Raw genomic sequence first — 22798 nt, forward strand, 5'->3', positions numbered from 1 at the left:
TCATTTGTCAAAATGAAATCCCTTGTTGGGTTCAGAAATGTTTCCCTCAAATTCTACCTTTTCACCTCATCCTTATTTTTTTGGCTGGGGTCAGAATGGTGTAGGAAGTCAGTCCAGTGCTTCTTTAAAGCAGAATTGTAGGCTAAGTCCTGTGAGCCACTTACTGGCAGTGTTTGTCTCTGAATGTCTCCTGTTCTTTTAAACACATTCCCACAGATGGATCCTTACCTGAAGCAACCTTTTAAAATGTAATAAAAGAACAGCTGTTAGCTACATACATTACATTTTCAAGTTTATTTTTTTACTCAAGTATAATACTGTCATCTCTTCAAAGTTGCTAGGAATTTATTTTGAAGCAGAAGTAAAAGGAAAGATATCCAACAAGTCATCTGATTTATTGCAGTAACCCTCTTTTATATGCAGTGTTAAAGTGATCATGTGCTTGGCTTTAGAAATGTTAAGTATTTCAATTCAGTGGAAAGCTTTAAAGGAATAAGTTATACACATATGCTTTTCCAATTACATCAGTATGTTAAAAGAAGTTATTTTTTTTTAAAGTGCTAAATCACTGTATAGTATGTGCAAGCTAAACCAAGAGTTTACTTCAGAAAGAATATTGAAAAGATGTATCCTCCAGGCTAGATAGCAAAAGCTTTGGCACTTATGAAATGGATCTGGAATGTTTCTACATGTAGGTGTGATTCAAAACAGTATACACACATTTCCAACAGCAAGATTTGTAATTCCTCACCATCCTACCAAAAATGCTAAAGGAGGCTGATAGTTTGTACACCACCTTGGCTGAGCCTGTGTGTTCACTGGTGCCAGACATCATTCCTAGTGTATTCAGCCTTTTACATGGATTTCAGGACTCTGTAGCCAAGAAGTCCCTAATGCTTTTGTAGAAAATGTTATTCTTGAGGAATATTGCATGCAGGGCAGGCATTTCTTTTTCTTCTTTCCTTTTTTTTTTTTTTTTTTTTTTAAGATAGAAAGCGTTGTTTATCTCAGTATGCTGTTTCCTTGTCTATCCATCTATTCATCTACTCCCCACACCCCAAAGTAACATTTGAGCTTGCTGGACATTTTGAAATTCATCTTGACAGAGGTCTAGAGTCTAAAGGAGAATTATATCCTTGCACAAGTTCTTGAAAATCAGTTGGTAAAGACACAGCTTGGCATGCCCACAGAGGGAAAGACAGACAAGATTCATCTGTTAGTCATTCAGTTTGGCCTCCGGAAAGTAAAGAATGTAAATCCAGAAGAAATCAGAATTCATTAGTTTTGCTGCTCACATAGCAACTTGGACAATCCAGTTGGGTGATGCATTAAAGGAACCATTCGGGATCCAATCCTGCTCCTTCATTACTGAGGCAGGAAGAGAGCCTCAGTGGAAATACTGAGAAAATACAGTTTAGAAACTCACTTAGATTCTTCTCTGACACTACATCTACCAAACATCAGTTTGTTTGTTGCCTTTTTTTGTGCGTGTGGGTTGTTTGTTTGTTTAAGTGTCACAGGACAGTTACATGTTGCAGAATAATGAATTATTCTTTAGCAAACATCTGCTTTACTAGGCTATCCCTCGAGGAACCAGTTTAAACTAATGATACCAAAAAGCAATGGTCAACTCATTGCTCAATTTAAGCAAGCAGGACATTCCAGGGTGATGTGCACAGCAAAATAAATGAATTGAACTACATCACCTTTATTGCCCTAACTTGTTTCGTAAAATCATGCCAGAATTGTCCCATTGGCAAACCTGGGCTACAGCAGTTGGGGTGAGATCTAAAGCTAACTGCCATTAGCAAAGCTGACATTTTTCTGTTTAGACTCCAGACTGAGCTAAGGAGAGGTGGTAAAGTGAATTAGGTACAGACTGGCCTTAACGAAAGAAACTGCAGGAATAGCCTAGTTTGGAAAAACAAACAAAGAAACCAGAAAGGAATAGGAGTTCATTTTCCATTTTGAAACTGCCTTTTGCTAGCATCATTGGCTTACGGGCTAGGTTAAGGTTTTAGCCACAGGTGTTGCCATTCAGAGAGGCAGGCTTAACAGGATAGCTGAATGAAACAACAGGTTGCCACAGTAAGGGTAGCACTGAGCACAGCATATTCAACATACACACCACACTCTTGTTATTATGCTGAGACAGCTGTGTTCCTGAACAGCTTCCCTTCCTCTGCATCATCTCCATTCAACAACCTGCCTCAGCAGCACATGTGCCTCACTCAGTTGGTTAGGGTGAACAGTAATTATTCAGATCCTCTTAATTACATATGTTCTTCTAAAGTGCACGTGCTAACTTTTGGTTCTTATGATGCTCATTCATCTTCAGCAAATACTCCATACACAAGGTTCTTTGAATATTTTTCCCCACCCTCACCACAGCACATAAGGAACACATGTTGCCTGAGTACAAGTCAGATGTTAAGACAAACACAGAATTTGAGGAAGGAGAACAGCCTCATATTTTGCCTTTTTAAAGGTAGAATTAGTCCTTCCCATTGCTCATTTGCTTTTCCTCCTCCTCATACTCCCATTTAGTAACACATGATACTCTTAAAGACAACATAAAGCACCTCAAATTTTGAATGAAACAGATGACAGAAAAACAGAGCAACCGTCCTTCTAGGCTACAGATATCCTATTGAAATGAAAACAGATGCCAATATCACGCCAGTGTCTGGCAAGATAAACACATACTAAATTTACTTGAAGGAAGAGGTAAAGGAATCATTGGTCTCCTGCTAAACAAAGACTTGACAGGCAGAAAAGCACTATACAGGTAGTAAGAACCTGAAAGTTTGCCATGTATTTTACATGTATTACTACTATTAAAGTATCAGGTTCTATGATACCATTTTGTCTTCACTTCCATTCATACAGCTTAGGGATTAAGCAAAATGAATAACAGAATGCCTTATAAAATAATAGGACATGCTTAGAAACATTGAAGTCCAACATTTTGAAGATAAGTAATTGTCATAGTTTAACCAGAGTACAGGAAAAAGATAACAGAGAGATCTTCATGCTGCCATAAGCAGTGTTGCCTCATACAGCAATACATACCTTTCCCTTTCACACAAAGCCGGAGTCCCTTCTGTCTTGCCTTTGTAGTTCAGAATCTCTAAACTACATCCACTGCAAGCATATTTCAGGCTCTGTAATTTTCAAACACTTTTATTAAGTCCTCACACTTTTACTGAAGTACGAAATCCATCTGCATGGGGTTTGTTTTTCCACTCTGCCTTCAGCCAACAATCCAACTTTCAAAAGGAGCTTTGCTTAAGGTGAAAAACGGCAGGCACAGACACATTTCACAGTATCCACAACTGCTTTCCCACCTGAGGTTATTTTCAGGAATGCAATCTCAATCCAGGCAGCCCTATTAAGAGGATGCAACATAGAAGCAGGGGACTATGGCCTTTAAACTCTCTCTTTAAAAACAGAGACATCACAGTTACAAGTGTTTTATTTCTCATCACAGTATTTGCTGTTATTAAACCCAAAGCAGAACAGGGAGGGGACAGATGCACATCAATGCATTTCTAGAGTCCTTGATGCAACATGCCTCTTCTTGCTTTTTATAACCCTTTAAAGCATGGGAAACACTCAGTAAATTACTTGGCCCATAGGTGTTGACAAAAAGGACCCTCAGAGTAAAAATACAAGCTACTTTTCTTCCCATCCCCTAAATAAACACAGCAAGTAAGCGTAACAGGAAGCTTATTGTACTCCATCCTCTACAGCTATCTGCTGAGGTAACACTGGCGATCTTTGTGAAGTTGACGTGCCATCAAAATGTATAAGGCCATTAACCATTTTCAAAGCTATTCTTTAAGCCCCTCAAAAACTATTGCATTTGGGTTACATTTAGTCCATATCTTTCAGGGCTTTTTCCAGCCTTCCTGAAACATGAGGGTCATAGGCAGATTTACTAAATGAAGTGTAAAATTCTAATGTGATCCACTGATTCCAGGAGAGGGGGACCTAAGTAACACCTTTGTAACATCTCTGCCTCAGTTCTGTTAACGGATACAGGATGACGAAAAAGTGTATGTATACACGGTATAGAAAACCAGAAAATTGGCAAATGAATTCAGAAATTGTTAAATGCACCTGTAACACACACACACACAAAAAAAAAAAAAAAAGTAATCCAGAGAACTTTTTAGGGGCCTAGAGATACACAAAAAGCAAGAGCAGAGAGTCAACTAATAACATTTTTACAAACAGAAAATAACTTTTTTCACCTCCTTTCAATCATACACATTTAAGTCCCTAGGATCTAGGAAAGTTCATTTCATAGGCACAGAGATACGGTATACATGTCCAAGTATTAGAAGAAAAATCTTTCCTCAGAGAGCATTTATTTTTCTTCCAAGTTGCGGTATTGAAGAAAATGTTATCAGCATGAAACTTTATAACTCATTATTACTTCTCCCTGCTAAACAATTACATTTTAACAACAATACAAGCCAACTTCAAAAGCCTCAGTATTCCTTCTGCTTCAGAAACTTTTATTCAATGTCTCCTTGAGAGCACTGGGAAAAGAAAAAAAAAGAAGTATAAAAAGAATAGCAAGAATCAAAAACACCAGTTGGAAGAAGGAGGTATAGCAAAACTGCAGCCAGCTCCAAAATGGTCCCTCTAGGGTTGTATCTCCTTGGCTATACCAATAATGATGAGAAAGCCACAACAACAACAACAAAAAAAAACATAATGGGAGAGAAAAAAAACCTTGCTACAGTCTTGCCAGCTCTTTAGTTACATGGTATTTTTCATTAAGAGCTAGATGTCCTCAAGAGACTATATGATTTTTACCGTTTTCATTTGGAAATAGAAAAGTACGCAATTTGACTTCTTCCGCAATGACAAATATGTATGCTACATTATAAAGTCTCAGAAACCAAAGAAAGCAGCAAGCGACCACATCTCCTAGATAAAAACATACACTTACATACAAACGCAAGCACACACAAAAAATAAAAATAAAACAAAAAATCCTTCTACTTTCAGCTTCTGAATCATTTGTAACGACAGAGAGATGGCAATAATCAACCATAGAAAAAGAGCTGAGGAAAAGGCAAAGTGAGACCAGGTGCACCTCATTGCAAAGGCTTAGGTTTGCAGGGAAGGAGTTAGCAAGTGTTTTGTATCACCACAATACCTTGTTGAGATTTTTAGGATGTGCAAGTTTCTTCCTGCATCTTTGTTTTTTGTGGCTTCTTTTGTTATTACGTTCACTATCAAGAACAATTTTGAGTGTTTTTCAAGTGCTTTTTTTCAAAGGCAAACTTTGGAATTTGAATGGAGTAAGATGTTAGTGCTACATATTCCCATCCCTACACTCCTATGCTAATGATGTGCTTGAATCCTGGAAGCTAGTCACACTCCTATGAATTCAATTTTTTCATACTGAAAAGTCATGAACCTCTCTGATGGCTTCAGACATGAAACCTGAAGTCAAGCCTTCCCTTCCATCAAGCATTGCTTCTCCCATAATAACTCAAGAGCAAAGTTTGTTGCTCAATGCCATTCCATGTAATAGTTAATCCAGACCTGACCTTATAAAAACTGGCCCCTGTACATTCTACTTCAGGTGCTGTTTGGTTGGGGAAGAGCTGATCCCAGTACTTACAGGTATTAGTGATTTGCTTACAATCTACAGTCTCCTCTGAAGCCAGTCAGAATGAAAAATACCTGCAAGACAAACTAGCTTTATCCACACATAAGCATTACCATTCATAAAGTATTACTATTCATGTCATCACAGTAAATCAAGTTGTGCCAGGGGAGGTTTAGGTTGGAAATGAGGAGACATTTCTTCTCAGAAAGAGCAGTCAAGCATTGGGACGGGTTGCCCAGGGAGGTGGTGGAGTCGCCGTCCCTGGGGGTGTTTAAGGAAAGGTTGGATGTGGTGCTTAGGGATGTGGTCTAGTGAGTGACATTGGTGGTAGGGGGACGGTTGGACCAGATGATCTTGGAGGTCTTTTCCAACCATAATTACTCTAGGATTCTATGATGAACATATCTTAAACATTCAGCTTACTTGCATGCATGTAATAGAAACTCTGTAGCTTGGTGTAACATCTAGTCCCTAACCCTAGCACATAAATACTGAGTGTCTAAACTAAGGTGTTTAATCCATACATGGCCACAAAATGCTGAGCAGCAATACTTTCTCAAGTCCCTAGAAAATTTCTGATGCTCACAGATTCTGAAAAGAAGGTTGCTTATTAGATGCCAAGCTTTAAGCACTGACATTTGGAAAATGTTGGCCAAAGCTTCTTGCTTAAGCTCTAGGGATCTTGTTGAGGGAGTTCATAAACATGAAGCAAACAAGCAGTCATTGTGTGGGCTGAAGAACGGTACTGTTTGAGATGCACACAAAAGGAGCATTTTGATTAAAGGATGTGATACCAAGTCAACATTAGCTTGAGGTTGCTGAGAGGAGGCCACCAGATGACTGATAAATGCAAATACACCCATAGCAGATGTTTCTCATTTCTGTGTGTTATTGCTTAAATATCATGAGTTTTCTTTTGCCCAACACATGGCTTAAAACATCCGAAGTCCTTTACAACATACCTCAGGGCTCAAATAATGCATTGCCTTTTTCCCAACATGATAGGCAGCACTGTAAATAATGAAACAGGACATTTTTAGAAGAGTTGTTAGAAAAGGCCCAGATGCTTTAAATGTACCCTACTTACTTGAAATTTGACCCTTTTCTTTCTCTTCTGTAGCAAATGGTTCTTCCCTTCTAATTTTTTTAGGCATTCTGGCAAAAGCAGAGATTTCCCTTTACCCATCACAGCTTTCACCGTTTTTTTAACTTAAGTTGGTATTTTTCTGCTGTCTAGTCTCCATAATTCATGACCATTTGCCACAATCTTGACAACAGCAATAAAAAAAAAATGTTTGCAGTAGTTAAACACAGGCTTATGTTTACAGAGGTCTTTAATAATCTTTTTTTCAGTTGCAACTTATTTTTCATTTGAACAATCAGTGATAATTAATAAAACAGATTTCCATTTTTTGTTCTTGCAATCAGTCTTCACAGCTTGTGGGCACATTGCTTTAACTGCTTCAAGTTTCCCACATATCAAGTGACTGGAATATATATTTTCAAAGGAGGCAGTGATTTTGAATATTTGGCTTCCCAAGTGCCCAAATGGAGACCATGCAGCAAGGCCAGCCTTTCACCAAGTGCTGACTATCGAGTTCTGAGAATAAGATCGCTTCAAAATGTCTCAAATTGAGCATTAGGCTGTTTTCAAAACTTAGGCAAAAGTTGTCATCATTTCTATCAGATATAATACTGGAGTTAGTGTTAAAAAAAAAAAAAAAGGTAAGGGAGATGAGACATAAATGTTCACTGCTTCTACAAACCAGGTTGTAATTTTCTGTTTGTGACAGCATCATCAGTATCGATTGCTTTGGAAGTTACAGCACTCTAGGATCACTAATAAAATGCTGAAATCATAATCATACAAAATCCTTCTCTTTTTTTTTTTTTTCTGTTGATTTAAGCTGGAGGAAGAGGAATAGAAGAAATCAATAACATATGAGCAAAATTATCTCTAAATGGAGTGTTTAAAAATGTTTCCATCAGGCATCAGCAGACTGGTCTTTACATGAAAGCCAAGTATTAAATGGCATCTATTTTAAGTTTTGCATTCCAAGAGAGAAAACATGAGCCAGATAAGTTAGTCTGTGTTGACATGTAAAGTACATCACTCCCATTAAAAGGGCGGGCAGACGTGGATCTAAATGACCCAAAAGATTCTCTGTGACTCAACTGAATACCAGAGAACAGAAGCGTAAATTAATTCAACCATTGGTAATTCAATTGTAGACATTGCACCTCTGAATCAGCCTGTATGTAAACTTCCACTAGACAAAAAACACCTGGAAGAGCTCTGCTAAGAGGGCTTGATTCTTTGACAGCTTTGGATGACAGCCTGCATAAACAGAGAGACAAGAGAGACATTGTCCTCTTTTTTTTTTTTTTTAATCTACAGCATTGTTTTTAAGATCACTTCCAAAAGCCTGAAAGACTGAATTTATAATTACAGAGCCCTTTCTACAGGCACACCACATACTTACGTGTGTGGTGTTTTCAATATATGCTTGATATTTTCAGCATCTTTCATTCCAAATATTGCTGTTTTTCTTTCAGAGTTTATACTTCATTTTCCCCTGAAAGCTCTAAAATTAAAATTTTTGCACACCCAAAAACTTCACTCCTCAGCTATTAATCTCATGTATGATATCACTTCCTTTTGTTGTTTATAAGCAAGAAGGTTGTTCAGAAACGTCCCAGATTTGTGTATTCTAAGTGAATTAAAAATAATAATTTAATCTTTACACAAAATAATTAGAAAATGAACATGATGTCAAACTACGACTGGTTTCAGTAGCAAAGACAGTAACTGATTAACTTCGGTCTGCTTAACAATGCTGTTTAAATTCTTCCTGCCTCCCCCTAAAGTCAATTATTTTAAAACTCAAGGGGTTTCTCTTATGCACATCTGCAAATTCAATGTCAGTTCCAGGCTCACATTTTGGTGGTGAATCAAGCTGGCCTCAGTTCACCCAACAAGAGGCCAGTTTTTACCAGACAAACAAATTGAGGTGACTTAATACTTGTGGGGTTTAAGTGACTGATATCTGGCATATTTACTTGCTTTCACCATCCTTTTTCCACCTCTAATGAATCAAACATATTACTACATACTGTTGACAAATTGAAGATGATAGGAGAGAGCAGATGAGATAGACATTAACAATTTTAAACCAAGGGTGCATGGCTTCAGTTCCTAGTATCTGACACCACTGGTTCTTCAAAGGGAGGCCTTCATTTTTTGGAAAGGATTGAGAAACTGAACTAAGGTTTAAGAATTTTCTTCTCACTTAAAATAAATTCATGGGAAGCTAAGCACGGAATAACTATTCTAAATTACTGCAACGTCAACATTAACTATACTTGGTAGTATATATAGAATTACTTAATATTAGTTATCAATATATAGCCTCTTATAAATGTTGGTAAACTGATATATATACATATATGCAATTGTTTACCCACACTTTATATTGAACATAAGGTTTGATTCATCTTTTTAGTACAGATTTGAACAGCACCAAAAACACCAATTTTACTTAAGTGTCTTGTTGTGAGCTAGGCCAAGTTACTACATTAAATATGAATTGATATGAACTGGATTTTTTGCACTGAGTGGGAATGACGTTGGGCTGCTAGCATCTCCGAGCAAAGAGACATTTGCCTCCGCACAGAGCTGAGCAATAACAGGCCATGAGACCGAAAGCCTGGCACTACCAGTGACTTGCTGGGAAACTTCAGGGAAATGCTTCTTTCTGTTTTCCATTGCTTTCCTGTTTTCCTGGTAATAACAAAAATTAGTCAAACTTTCTCTAGAAAGTCTTGTGGCTGTAAGCTACTGGGTCTTGAGCACTAAACAGTATTAGCACAAAACTGACTGTGAGAAGAACTTCATTTTGTTGAGAATAGGGACATCATTTCATTTTCTCCAGCTGTGGTTTTTCAGCATGCTCCCATGTCATACTGCTAGTATTCCTTCCAGTGGTTATTTCCACCTTTACCCAGCTTTGTTTCAGTGCTACTGGCTCATGGTTTTTCAGGCCTGATCTCGTGCCTCTTGCTCACACGGGTTTGTATGCATCCTCAAGTTCTTTCATGAGAGTCGCTGAGACAAATCAATAATCAAAGAATTGCTCAGGCTGAGAGAAGTGACAGCATCCATGAGTACAGGACAGAAATGCAAAACACCAGGCAGATAACTACGCCTGATAGGGATAATCTCCCCATGTCATTTTCTAATACTTTTTGAGAAGGATGCTCTTCTTACCTTTGGATGTGAGACTTCCTGTCTTTTCCTTGAGAGAGTCCAAGTTTTGTCTTCTTGCTCCGTTACTCTGTCCCTTTCTTTTCTTTTTCTCTCAGGTGGATGCAGATGTTTTTTGCAGCACTCTTCTCTACATTGCTTTTTCACCAACTGTGTCCTCCAGCTTCTATGATAATTTTTTAACTTATTAAGTATCCTTATTCATCCTTTATTCTTACCATCCTTCTGGATATATCTTCACTTCCATTGCATAGGCCACAGAACGCTAAATGTGTTCCTGCTTTTACTACACAGCAACCACAGTGCCCTTTTCCTTGGCAGTCCGACTGACGACTTTTTGTTGCAACATAACCAGATGCTGGAGACAGATGGAAGAACAGACCACATCAAATTACCCTACAGGACGGATATCTTGCATGCTTGCAAATACAGTGTGCACACCCTTTGAGTCTCCTGACCAAGTTTCTCGAAGATGTTTTTGAAAAAAGTGCAGTATCATTGGTACCAAGAACTAATGCCAAAGCATGTCAGTTCAAATATCTCAGAAGACTAGCAGTAGATGCTAGAAGCTCTAAACCCAATAATTATCATAGCATGAGAAAATCAACAGATTTTCTCAATAGCTTCTTAAGAGTTGTCTGGTTTGTCTCTTCTAGAAGCCCTGTTTACCAAAGGTTTTCAACTCAGTAGGCTGCAGTTCAATGCAAGTCCCAATATGTGCAATGAAAATACAGTGTAAGTAATACAGATAACCTTCTGCTGTAAAGAGAGACTTAGAATACCACAGAATGCTTTCTTGCTCACGAAGAGCACAGTATTTTCTACTGATACAATTTTATGTGGTGAAAAGAATCCAGAGAACTATTTCAAACTGAATCACAGCCATTTCTGCTGAGAAAGCAACAGCTACCTCAGAGCTATTAACAAAGAGGTCTGCTTTGAAGAGCTGGTGCAAGTTTATTTGCTCTGCAACAGAGTAAACCTTCAGTTCTGATTTTTATTTTTTTTTTGAAACATTCTTTCAATAGTTTAGCCTGGGTTTTGCACAACCTTTTCAGAATTAAGCACCCTACCAGACTACTGCCAACAAAGGTTGCTTAATTCCTTAGTAAAGGGGAAGTCTTGTTATTTAAATAAAGTAGCTACTGTAGTAGATTTGCAGATATGTTAAGAGTATTACAGGATCTAGAGGTAGATTTAGGAAGCAAATACTATAAAGAAGGAAAAAATTAAACAGTGTATTTATTGAAACTTAAAAGATATTACGACATGTGACATGATTGCATCAGATACGAGCAGGTGGAACCGTGCTACCTGTACGTGTAACGTAATGCCTGTCGCAAAGTGACACCTGATGATAGTTACACTTTGCCTTTACAACACCATCACCTTTTAAAACCACACACACACACACACACACAGACATTAGGGAAGGAGTGCAGAAGCTACAGGGCCCTTCTGTCCCTTTATGTGGGCTGCAAAACAGCACACTATGTTTTCCTAGGCACAAGCAGATTGCCCACAACCTTTTTTCACCATTGTCTGAAGCTGGAAGGCTGTATTCTTGTGCCACACATTCACTGTGATGGGACAGCAGCTCCTGCATATCCTGAGGAATCACAGCAGCAAAGGCCGCAGGTCAGGAGAAGGTCTCCCTTGTGCTACTGTTTGAAGTGCAGTTTCTAGGGATCTAATCCAGAGCAAGCACTGATTAGTGCACAAAAAACAGTAAATAAAAATCCTAAGGAGCATGATCAGTATGACAAAGATCACTTGATGCACAACCTCCTTGAATAAAATACCTGAAAACTATCACTGGAAATCACCAAACTGCAGTTATATATAAGGACTGAGCAGCTATCATAAGTGTCCCTGAATATCCAAGGCCTGCTTATACCTACATGGTCCTAACCACATGAGGTCTACATGCAAGGAGTTGCATGACTACCACCTGAACCTTTCAGCCTGGTATTCTTGAGGGAAGACAATTACGTTTTGCCAGGGTGTAAGTTACACCACGCCAAAGCAAACAGAGGGTCTTCTGCAGGCAGCAGTGGTAGGAACAGTTCAGTAATGCCTTCTTGTTGGTTTTCTTGTCCATGGTTCATAGTGTTACAGCGGATTAGCTGCCTAATGCTGCGGGTAAATGGCTCGGTGTGAATGGTCTGAAACAAGGTGTCAGGCTCTTGTCCAGGCTTTGCATAAATGCCTCACTTGTGTCTGTCTGTGGAACCAGTGATATATGCTCTGGAAGCACACCACCAGTCTGAATTTTTTAAACTAGTGAAAGTTCATCTGTCAGACCAGCCTCTCCAAGTACCCTGGGATTTTACTGGAAAAAAATACTTCAACAGAAACATTCTCTCAGTGTGCTCAAAAACCTGCATGCAAATTTTCTCCACTTAGAGAATAAGCAGGGATGCTTTAGCAGACTCAGCTGCAAAAATTTGATTGGCAGGTGATTAAAAGCTTTAACTTGTTGATAAAATTTAAAAGAAGAAAAAAAAAGTAGATGCTTACAAAAGACTGATAATACAAAAACACAGAGGAAGAAAGTGAAACTGGGTAAAATGCATAAACAAAAAACAGAGCTGGATCTCCTCAGAGCTTGCTTTGGATAAATTATTACTGATCTCTGTTGAAGCCCTTTGATTTGCATGACTTTAAAGAAGAGTCAGGCAAATTATTTACTGTGTACAGTGAATGCGCAGGAATCCTTTCTCCTCCCCAGATTTTGGACAGTGTCCTACCACTAGATATTATAAACCAGCTAAGCACTGAAAAGTGCTTTTCACCAGCCACCAATGCCATTGAATGGTCTGTTGTATGACTTCTGTGTGGGATGACACTTAACTCTGGAAACAATCAATTTTTAGCTCAAGCTATGATCAATCTAATTTTTTCTACTAGGTTATTTACTATGTCAATTATATTCCTTTGGTACCTCAGCATTCCAGTTATTCGACATTATGGAGAGCTGCCTGAATATAAAATTTTCATAAACTATGCAAGACCTCATAGATACACGCATAAATCATTAATCATTGTAGGGGAATTTCTGGCCTGTTTGAAGTCAATGGTAAAACTTCTCTCGACTTCAGCAAAGACTGGATTTCACCCCTCTGTTTGTCCAGAAGGTGCCATTGCCTTAACGCCAACTGTCAGCAGGTGTCTTTGCTGGCAGTTCCAAATATCATTTTCCTTATTATCCAATATATTAAAAATGTGTTTTCTGCTGGCTCACACTGACCTTTCAGTTCAAGGTGGAGGTTGTGCTCAAATGAGATTGCACACTGCTGGAATGAGTTCCCAGCTCCACTGCAGGCTCTCACTCTCTGTCCCGTAGTGGCTTTGGAGCTAACAGACTCATAAATCAAAGCTTATTTGGAGTTTACATGGCCCAAGACTTGCAAAAAAAACCTTAACATGGGTAGATCTTCCAAAGCACCCTGCCAATTAGAACTATTGTTTATATCATCGAGCTTCTAACTTGGTGAACTGTCCAATGCTGTGTTGCTTCTAGTACGTTTCTAGGCTGGCGTGTTGAAAATGTGAGCAAATCATCTGGGTATAGAAATAATAATGCTAAATTTTTTTTGGACTTCTAGTGCAGCTTTCAACCCTAGAACTTTAAATAACTACACATGTTAATTAAGTTTTTCCAGCTTCTGCTACGAGGTAGATAAATGTTAATACCATCATGTTGCAGATAGAAAAACATTAGCACAGAGCTGTTAAAAGGCTTGCCCACTGGCTGATACAATGTCCGTGGAAAGTGGATCCTTCATCTAATGACTATTTTTCATGTGTTTTTAAGCTGCCTAAGATTAGCTGACTACATATCTCTACAAGTTCTGCCCAATTTACTCCTATCTTTCTTTTTTCAGTCTCAGAATAAGATCTACCATATAGGTGATATATGGATTCTTAAAATCCCGTTTCACATCTTCTGCTAGTGAAATTTGTGCTCACTGAACTGGTGACCCGTGCAAGAATTCATATATCTAAGTAATGCAGGTTTCATCTTTGGGAAAAGCAACCCACAGAGTTGTCTTTCTATCTTTCTCCAAATAAATGCTCATTTTAGAATAGGAAAAGATTCAATTTCTCTTGTCATTTTTGGGAGTCAAAGTATATCTAATTCTCCTCATCCTTTGTCAGACTCATCTCACTATATTCAGAAATTTTACGCTTCTTTCCCAACTAAAAGATCACCTGGGAATAGCGATATAAAAATAGGATGTTAATAGATGTGGGATTCTGATACTAGCTTTGATCTCTAACAGTTATATCCATCAGTCAAATTTGCAATCTGACCCATCTTACCTCACCAGACCTCATCCTATTCAAGTCAGGTTTTAAATTAAAATAACTATATCTTTTGTTTTACTGTTATCATAACCAAATGTTTTAAACTCTCAAGTATCTACTCAAGCAGCCAGCTATCCTGCTAAAATTTGAAATATCTTTTTAATATTTGCCAGACAAAACTTATCCCAGTCAACCTTGTACTGTTATTGGCTAAGAAAGTAAAGGCATTAACGAGCTGCTGTGGAAGATAAGCTGTTTTATATTTTCATTTGCGTTCATCAGTTTTTGAGGGAAAAAGGGCTGGTATTTTTCCAGTTTCCAAAAGCCAAAGATTCTTTTTAATTCTGTGCTCCCACATAGGTTTAGACTACCACTTCCGAACATGGTATTGGGGGTCATTCCGTACAAAATAAATAATAATAGTTAAGTCCCTAGGAATTGCCTACCTCCCTGTGACTTGGATACCAGAGAAGGTATTTGCCTGTTAAATTTTCAATAGTTTTAGCCACAGAAAAAGAGGACAGAGTTATTTTCTACAACACGTAACATCTAAATTATTTTCTACTACGCATACCAAGTAAATTATTTACAGGTGATGGTAGGTCCATCCTGGAAGTAATAAAGGTATAGATCACTTTTACTGTGGTATCACTCCGAGCTCATCTTGAAGAAAGGCAGAACCTACCCAGAAAATAGTTTTATAATTGACATAACATACAATTTCAAATTAATTCAGATTAAAATACCAGGGATAAAAGAAAGAAGTGTTAACTGTTGTTCTCCCACACGCAAGCAAATTTGTTTTTACTGCTGACTACAGTGCAAACTCCTGAGCAGAGAAGTTCTATCACCACATTTGGGTACCATCAGTACAGGGGACAGTTTGGGTGTACCAGCCCATCCCACTCCATCAAAATCCTTCTTGCCACCTCCAGAAAAGGCTGACATTAGACTCCATTCTACATTTATGAAACTTTAAAATGAGATAAATGATCTAACATTATTATGAACTGGTTCTTAATTAATCAAGTTATACATCCGATTAATACTTGAGAAGATTATTTCCAGTCTGCTGGTCAGGCCATTGCCTGCATCTTACAATCCATCTTTATTCAGGATCTAAACTTTCGACACTCCTTCGTAATTTCAGAAGCATTAGGATTATGATTAGAAACATTCTTATTACCAAAATCTTTCCACTCAAATCAGAAGAGATATTTTTCCTTAGAATTAGCATTAGTACATCTTCCTATTCTCTATAGAATGGTCTCAGGAATCCATTAACGCCTGGACTCCTGCTGCTTTTTAGAGCTGTCTTGTTTCCAGAATCTTAGTTATGTTTCCATCCACATGTTCTTTCTGTTCCTACACTGTCTGTAGGAGTTCAGCTAAGTCAAAGTTCTTATTGTATTTTGCAGTGCTTGTCCTGTCTCTTCTTATATAAATATTTGTGGAAATTCTTAAATACTTCTTTTAGAGTCATAAGTTAATGTCCTCATTTTTACCAGCCCATTGTATTAGTTAAATATATTCATACTATATATTAAATATATGGTATTTGAAATGTTTATTTCATTACTCATGCATGACAGATCTGAGCACCATTTCTGTCTTGCCATACACTTCGCCTTGTAACTGCTGTGTCTTTAACGCCTTGAATTTGTATAGTGGTGCAGCTTGGACTCTAGCACAGCCTCACCTATAAACTCCATCTCTATAAACACATTAAATGATGAAATTTTGGAAGAGAAATCCAAGGCATTGTAGAAACATGGTGTGTACTATAAGTTCTAATTAGCTAATGGCATTGTGAAGATACAAATAATTCTGTGCTTGGAAAAGTGTAGACCATGCTTTCTGGGGCTAGGGAGGTGAGAGGCAAGAGGACGTGAGATCTGGCTGAGATGACAGGACGCCTCAAGTGGAACACAGTTCAAGAGATGGGATGTGTCATAGTTTCCTCAAACACGAGCAGCGTTTGTGCTGCTGGTCCTGGATGGGGCCTCATAATCCTGCAGAAAGGAAGGCTGACCTGCTGATGCAGGCAAGGAATGCCTCCTTCTCACGTCCCACATCTTTTACACTTCTCTGGACCAACCTTGGACGGAGGATTTGGCCTCTCTGTGCTTCAATTAGCAGCAAAATGGGAGCAGGGGCTCCTCTCTACCTCACAAGGTACTGTGAAGATAAACATCTGAATATTTAGGTACTACTGTAATGGTGACCAAATTATCCACTGGCATGAGTTTATTCTGTACAATATTAGCATGGAGAGGAATTCTCCTGCTTGCCTGTAATGGGAAACTCCTAAAATCTTGCCATACAAGGAGTGGACAACAAACAGCATGAATCCCAAGGGGGATGAGGGGAAGGTTGTACTTTGCAGTCCACAGAGGCATTTTACTTACAAGGGTGGCATTTTGAACATACTCTCAGTACTTTTTCCTCTGTAAGCTTAAAAGCATTTCACTTTTTGATGAAACACACTAATATATGTACTTTTTGATTAATAATAGTAGACTTGATCAATAATAGTTCCTTGTCATTTCCTCATCCTAACCTGAGTGGGAAATATACATCTGTTTGAGAAGTATTTGGTTTGATTTTACCTTAGAGAAAGAATGATGTCAAACAAAATAAAAATATGTTTTTCTGTAATTGATATTTTGCTGTCTGTTAACTATGGGGAGTATTTCTATCAGTTTAATTCAAGACTCTGATTCAGCAAAGGAATTGATCTTGCACGTAACCCAGTTTCCATGAGTAGCCCCACTCAGTAACTCTCAAAAATAAATAAGATGCGTGTTTAGTTACTTTATCAACTCAGCTCCCTAAAGAGCTGAAAAGAAAAGCTTTTCCTTTACTTTGTGATGTGAGATTCTGTAACGCTACCATAGAAACTGTTTGGAAAGTTCATCTCCTTTAAGCCTTACCCCTTTGCCAAAGATCAAACATGGACAGCGTCCAATATTCAGTTATTTGGGTATCAGCAATGGAGGGCAGAATTTACTTGCTTGCTTGTTTGTTTTTGTTCATACACAGTACTCAGATGACAGCCAAGGCTCTTCTCTGTTCCGATATTTCATAATGATTATATTTATGATATTTAGGGCGATTGTATATTACTCAGAGGTTAGCATAGTCCTTATGGCTACAGCTCAGCCTTTTACGGTAAATTACATGAAAAGATATAGTGTGGTTCAGGTGGTCCAACCGAAGAAACAAACCAAGCAGCAAGAATTGGCTAGTGCCAACCAGGGCAAGGTAAATGACCTGTTCCTGTGGTAAGTAGAGCACACTGGTCATTGCACAGCATACTAGCAAGTTATGTGTTCTGACTTTTTATTACGTTATATCAAAAATGTGCATCTCACTTCACTTTTCTTTATAACATGAGATTAAGCTGATAAAAATTCCAGAATAGATAAAGAATTGGTTTGTTGAGATTGGCAGCAATAACAAACTGGAAAGTTTACTTTTCTTTTTTTTTTCTTTTTTTTTTTTTTTTAAAGGCATGCGTAAATAACCTGCCTAAAATTATCCCATGCCCGTTATACCTAACGTTTCCTTTTACAGGTACCTCTCCCAGAAATAGCTAGTCTTGGCTGGCAGTAGCAAATCTTAGCATGTATTAGAATCAGGAAAATTTTCAAGAAAGAAATTCAGTAGTCTTAACAGAGGTTAGATTTCATCATAAATTTGAAATTCTGTCCAAGTTCATGGTGTAGAAACATATCAGAGAGAAAAACACAGTGATACTTAATTCTGTCCTGGAGGCCTGGCAAAATTTCAGTCTGGACCAATAATATCTCCCTATAATCTCCTTGGCACTTTCAACCTACTCTGTAATTGCAGTTCAGCGTGCTCCTCTTCTGGGGAGGTGGTTTTGTAGGAATTGCTTTGGCTGAAAACCTGGGAAACTTATCACAGTTACAAACCACTATTAACCAAAAGCACATCTTGTGATATTCCCCGTATCACTAAAGAAGTCACCTGCTGTAACCCAGTATCTACATTTACCTCAATGCAAGTGGCTCACAGCCTGCCTGGCAAGCATAAACCAAATCACTCAATTTTCATGGACTAAATGAAGTGCAACATCTATACCTATTTGCATGCAAGTTGCAATCGCAGCCCAATAGCCTGTAAAAGCTTAATCACAAAGAATAGTTACTGATACTGGATGATAAGAAATGCATCCTGTACCTGCAGAACAAGTCTGAAAGAGTGCATTAATTAAGAAGGTAGAAAAATTCCTTAGACAAATTAAAAATGGAGAAAATTGAGACTGTGCTTTCATTGGCTTAAGGTAACACTTTTACAGCTAGATATTCAAAGCATTGTGCTGGTTCCTTATTATTTAGCCATGTATTTCTTTCAGTACAGTCTGTGGAAATTGTCTGGATAAGACCACCCATTTAGTTCTTAAATTTTAATCCTTAATCTTTCGTGTTGATTTTCCATGAACTGTGTGTTCGGTTTCCGTGTTTAAACTCTCCTGCACAGCAGGAGAAGGTGGCACAAAAGCAGCCCAGCCCCGCGCTGGTATGCACCGTGAGCAGCTCCTTGTGTTAGCACACAGGGGAAGGACAGATCTGGAGGGCAGCAGGCAGGAGCAGGGCCCCCACTTGTAGCTGGAAGAGCAAACAAGTGCCATGAAGCAGAGCTAACACTTACCTACCTCAGTCACTCTTGTGATGAGAAACACAGCCCAGCTCCAGCCCTGCAGAGTAATTAATTGCACAGAGCTTCCAGCCCATAAACACTGAAGTTACTGTGGCCAGGGGAATACATGCCACCATGTGCATGCTTAAATCCCCCCCATGCCAAAATTTTACTGGCCTGGGCTTGGCAGCCCAAAGCCTCTGTTGGGTCCCACCTGGAGCACCCGCTGTGCACCCTGGAGAGAAGGTCTCGAGGTCTGTTTGGGCAGCGGGGGCTGCCTGCCTCCTCCTGCACCAAAAGGAGCAGGTCCTTCCCCACTGGGTGCTAAGAGCTTGTGCAGAACCCCAGCACCTTGCTGACCAGAGCTCTCCATGGGGTACCAGGCCAAAAAGAGGGAACAGAGGAAGTGTTGACTCAGGTCTTAGGGAACAGGAGACTTGGTTCCCCCAGTTGTGACCGAATTTCAGGCAATATCACCTGATCACATCAGATGCACTGGTTAACGTTGCCTCTGAAGTCTAATAGCAAGTGGTAATTACTGAGGATGTACCCAATGGGACCGATCCTACCTACCAGCCTCTAATACGTGCCCCATACCCAGCATGAGTTAGCCACATGCACTGTGGTAAGAAAGTAGCAGTAAGAGGCGATCAGAGTGATCCTTTTCCAAGCACATCCAAGATCTTTCCAGCAGCACAGAAGACAGACAAACCCAACAGGAGTTAGGATGAGAAAAGCGAGTAAGGACAGAGGATGTCATGACATTCCCCCTTTCTGTTTTTATTATCAGTCACTGGTAGAAATTTGGCACACTGTTTCTGAAGCAATTGTGGCAAACACACACAATATTATTTTTTTTTTGGTGGAAAGACATAAAAATACTTTTACCTCAGTGTTGCTTAAAGTCTTGGTTTTGATTCAAACATCTCAAAATATTCAGAATAATTGCAACATTGTGTGCCGCCAGCATTTGCAGTATGAAACTCTTTGTGTTTTTCTCACATTTTATGTGAAAAAAGAACATTTTGCACCTCAGTAGATGGTTGTGGTTTTGGATCATAATGTGCTAAGGGTTTTGATCTGTACTGATTCCTACCCCTGTGTCTCATTTTTCTCATGGCTTAGAGCAAAATATTAATGTGACTCATCTGTCATAAGTAATTCTCATATCCTCTACTCTATATTTTGGTGCGTGTCTAGAGGAAAGTTGTGGTTATGTAAAAGTATTTGTGTATTTTGTATAAGGGAGGATGGGAATCACAGGTACTTTAAACAAAAAATAAGGGCAATGGCAGGAGGAAATTGTGAATTATAAATAAAAGCAACATCTATGTATTCTAATTAAACATAATAGACAATTTAAAACACACTGTTTCTATTTACTACTTCCTAGCTTTAAAAATCCCAGCTGTCAGTCCTTGGAACACTGGAAAAGGAAATAATAAGTGGCAAAAAATATATATATGTTTAGAGTTTGTGGACTGGCTTGTCCAAAGCGAGTCCCAAATTTGATACTGAAACATTTACAAGGACACTAATTTTGCCTGGAAAGCTGGCATTTGAAATTGCAAATGTCAGTTCCAGGATGTCAACATTTTCTGGTACTGTTTAGGAAATCCTATGTAGCGTGCTGCTTTCAAAAGACATAATTATGTGTGCACATTCCTGCAGCTTTGCTCCAGACCCAGACTTCTATTCCACAGTAGTTCTATCACAAAAAAAAATTAAAAATTCAGTAGAAAACAGCCCAAACAATGAATACAGCAGCAATTTTGCTACAGAAGCATTTGCAGTGATTGACCAGATTCCTCTTTTCTCCCCGAGACCAGATTGAAATACTTTACTAAGTAGATCCAGTTCAATGCAAACCTCATTCCACAAAAGTCATTTGCATTTGGGCTGAATATTGAATCAGAGGGACTCAAGTATATGCTTAAAATAGAATTGATATTTATGTGATTACTTAACTGAACTAGGGGTCATGCTGTTTCTCTGTTAAAATAGAAAATCCAGCTATTTTCTGCCTTTCTGCTGATGCTTTTCTGTACTTGAATAGAAAACACAAAATACTGTTTTCCAGACCTGGCCAATACCTGCAGCCAGTGGAATGGGAAAGAGAGGAGAATGCATGCCACCTCCTATATTTGAAGATCTTGTAGACAGAAAATAAATTCTCCCCTCTCCTTTCAGCTAAAGATTTGCACTAAACTGTTCCTAACAGCAGAGCAATGAAATGAAACTGTACTAATCAGGAAATCTAATGCTTAATTTTCTTCTTAGGAATGATTTGTCTTATACTGTCTTTCATGTTTTCTCTCTACCTTGCTTCTCCAGGAAGCCTTATTGGACTTTATTGTCTCCAAAGCTAAAAAGACTGCCTTGTGCTGCTTCACGTTCCCCAACACTGTGGCTTTCAGCTTGGAACATTTTCATGTAGTCCTAATCTACGTATCAGAATCTTCATGTGACTGAATGACACAGGGGAGACAGGAAATTTATCATTAGGAAACCTTCTAGGAGATTTATTTTGGGGGTTAAAAAAAAAAAATCATTGCACCATAACAGGTTTTCATGTCTGAAAGAAGTTAAGTGGAAGAATGCACATGCAGTCACTGGTCTCAGGACACAAAGAGCAGGAAAACAATAATATTGGAAGGGCACATATAGAACAACACCTCAAAGGAGCCAGGAGTTCCTCTCAGAAAAATCATCAGGAGCCAGAATCTGGCCTTTTGTTGGCCACGCTGTGCAGCAAAACCTGTCAGCAATGGCCAAGGGGGTCCCTGGAGCAGGCGAGGAAGGCAGGGGCAGTGGTGGTGGTGTGGGATGGGGAAAGGTAGGGACTGTCTGGGATGTTATGGGGGCTTTTTGAGGACCAAGAGGACACTGTGTGGGGAGGATGTGAGAGGCCAGGGCACTTTCTCTTCTCCTACAGTTGTCTTTTCTCCTTAGAACCACCTCTTTTCTTTCCTTCCCCTCCTGAAGGCAGCCCAGACACCCTCCCCTCACTTCTGCTCTCTCCACCATCACCATCTACACATTTTTCTGTACCTTCTTGATTGCCAACGAGGGGTCAGTCTTGGTTTGGAGGAACAGGAATTAGGATAGGAGCAGGGCAGAAAGCCAGGGAAATCCTGCTGCTGCTGGAGGTAGAAAGGGCAGGTGTGACTGCAGCTGTACTGGGACCCACTGGTACAAGCTGGCACTCCTTCACCCGCCCTCTAATCCCACAAAGGCAGTAACAGCGACATGGATGGTACAAACAGCAAGCAGGAATGAGCTGTGCGGCTGAAACACCTAATCCCTCTCTCCTCAGGCACAGGCAAAGTAGCTTGCCATCCCCTCCAGTCTGGCAGCTCCCCGTTTTGCTAAGTATTCAAAGCTACTTCTGAATTCGTGACTTTCCTTCATCCGTGCAAGAAGCTGAGCCAAAGCCCCAGACCTAAGCACCTGCAAGCTGTGGAGAAGTTTGTCTCCAGAGCTGAACTTTGGAGCCTGGAGCCATATCTGAAAGTGTTGAATGAATGTAGATGTGGTCTGAATTATTAACTCACAACTTAAAGGAGAAGGCCTGGTTGGCAGGACAAACAATTAAAAGCTATACTTCATAAAACTATGCTGCAAACGGCAACGGAATTGGCAATTTCTGCTCTGCAGGCTGTAGAGTCCTCTCAGGAAAGATGCCAGATGCACTTTTCTTTATCCAGCTCAATGAATTGAATGAAACCAATTGCAAATAATCCACAGTTCTTGGGAATTATCTCCTATACCTTGATAATGGGGTGTGAAATTGTTTTTCTCTTTGACTATTGAAATCACTCACAGAATCACAGAGTGGTTGAGTTTGGAAGGGACCTCTGGAAATCATCTAGTCCAATCCCCTCTAGTCCAGACTCTGGACAGCCTGTTCCAGTGCTCTGTCACAC

General features: G+C 39.2%; 2 protein-coding genes across 10 annotated transcripts in view; one reads left to right on the forward strand and one right to left on the reverse strand.

The window, feature by feature from the left end:
• Nucleotides 1-22798, reverse strand: part of LOC308182036 (uncharacterized protein) — a 178193-nt gene that overhangs the window by 128072 nt on the left and 27323 nt on the right. The window contains exons 3-4 of one of the 8 annotated variants that reach the window (XR_013941645.1): nucleotides 9900-10254; nucleotides 5645-6643 (exon numbers count right to left, since the gene is read on the reverse strand). The exons of 6 other annotated variants lie outside the window; for them this stretch is intronic. The gene's annotated coding sequence lies outside the window, so the exon portion shown is untranslated. Of the gene's footprint in view, nucleotides 1-5644; nucleotides 6644-9899; nucleotides 10255-22798 lie in introns of those variants that run through there. One more of the 8 variants, XR_013941644.1, reaches the window with a different exon arrangement.
• The window catches only part of COL8A1 (collagen type VIII alpha 1 chain), a 90142-nt gene that overhangs the window by 32391 nt on the left and 34953 nt on the right, over nucleotides 1-22798 (forward strand). The window lies entirely within an intron of this gene.

This window comes from Anser brachyrhynchus, assembly GCF_964034855.1.
Source record: "Anser brachyrhynchus genome assembly, chromosome: 1".
NCBI classification, from domain to species: domain Eukaryota; kingdom Metazoa; phylum Chordata; class Aves; order Anseriformes; family Anatidae; genus Anser; species Anser brachyrhynchus.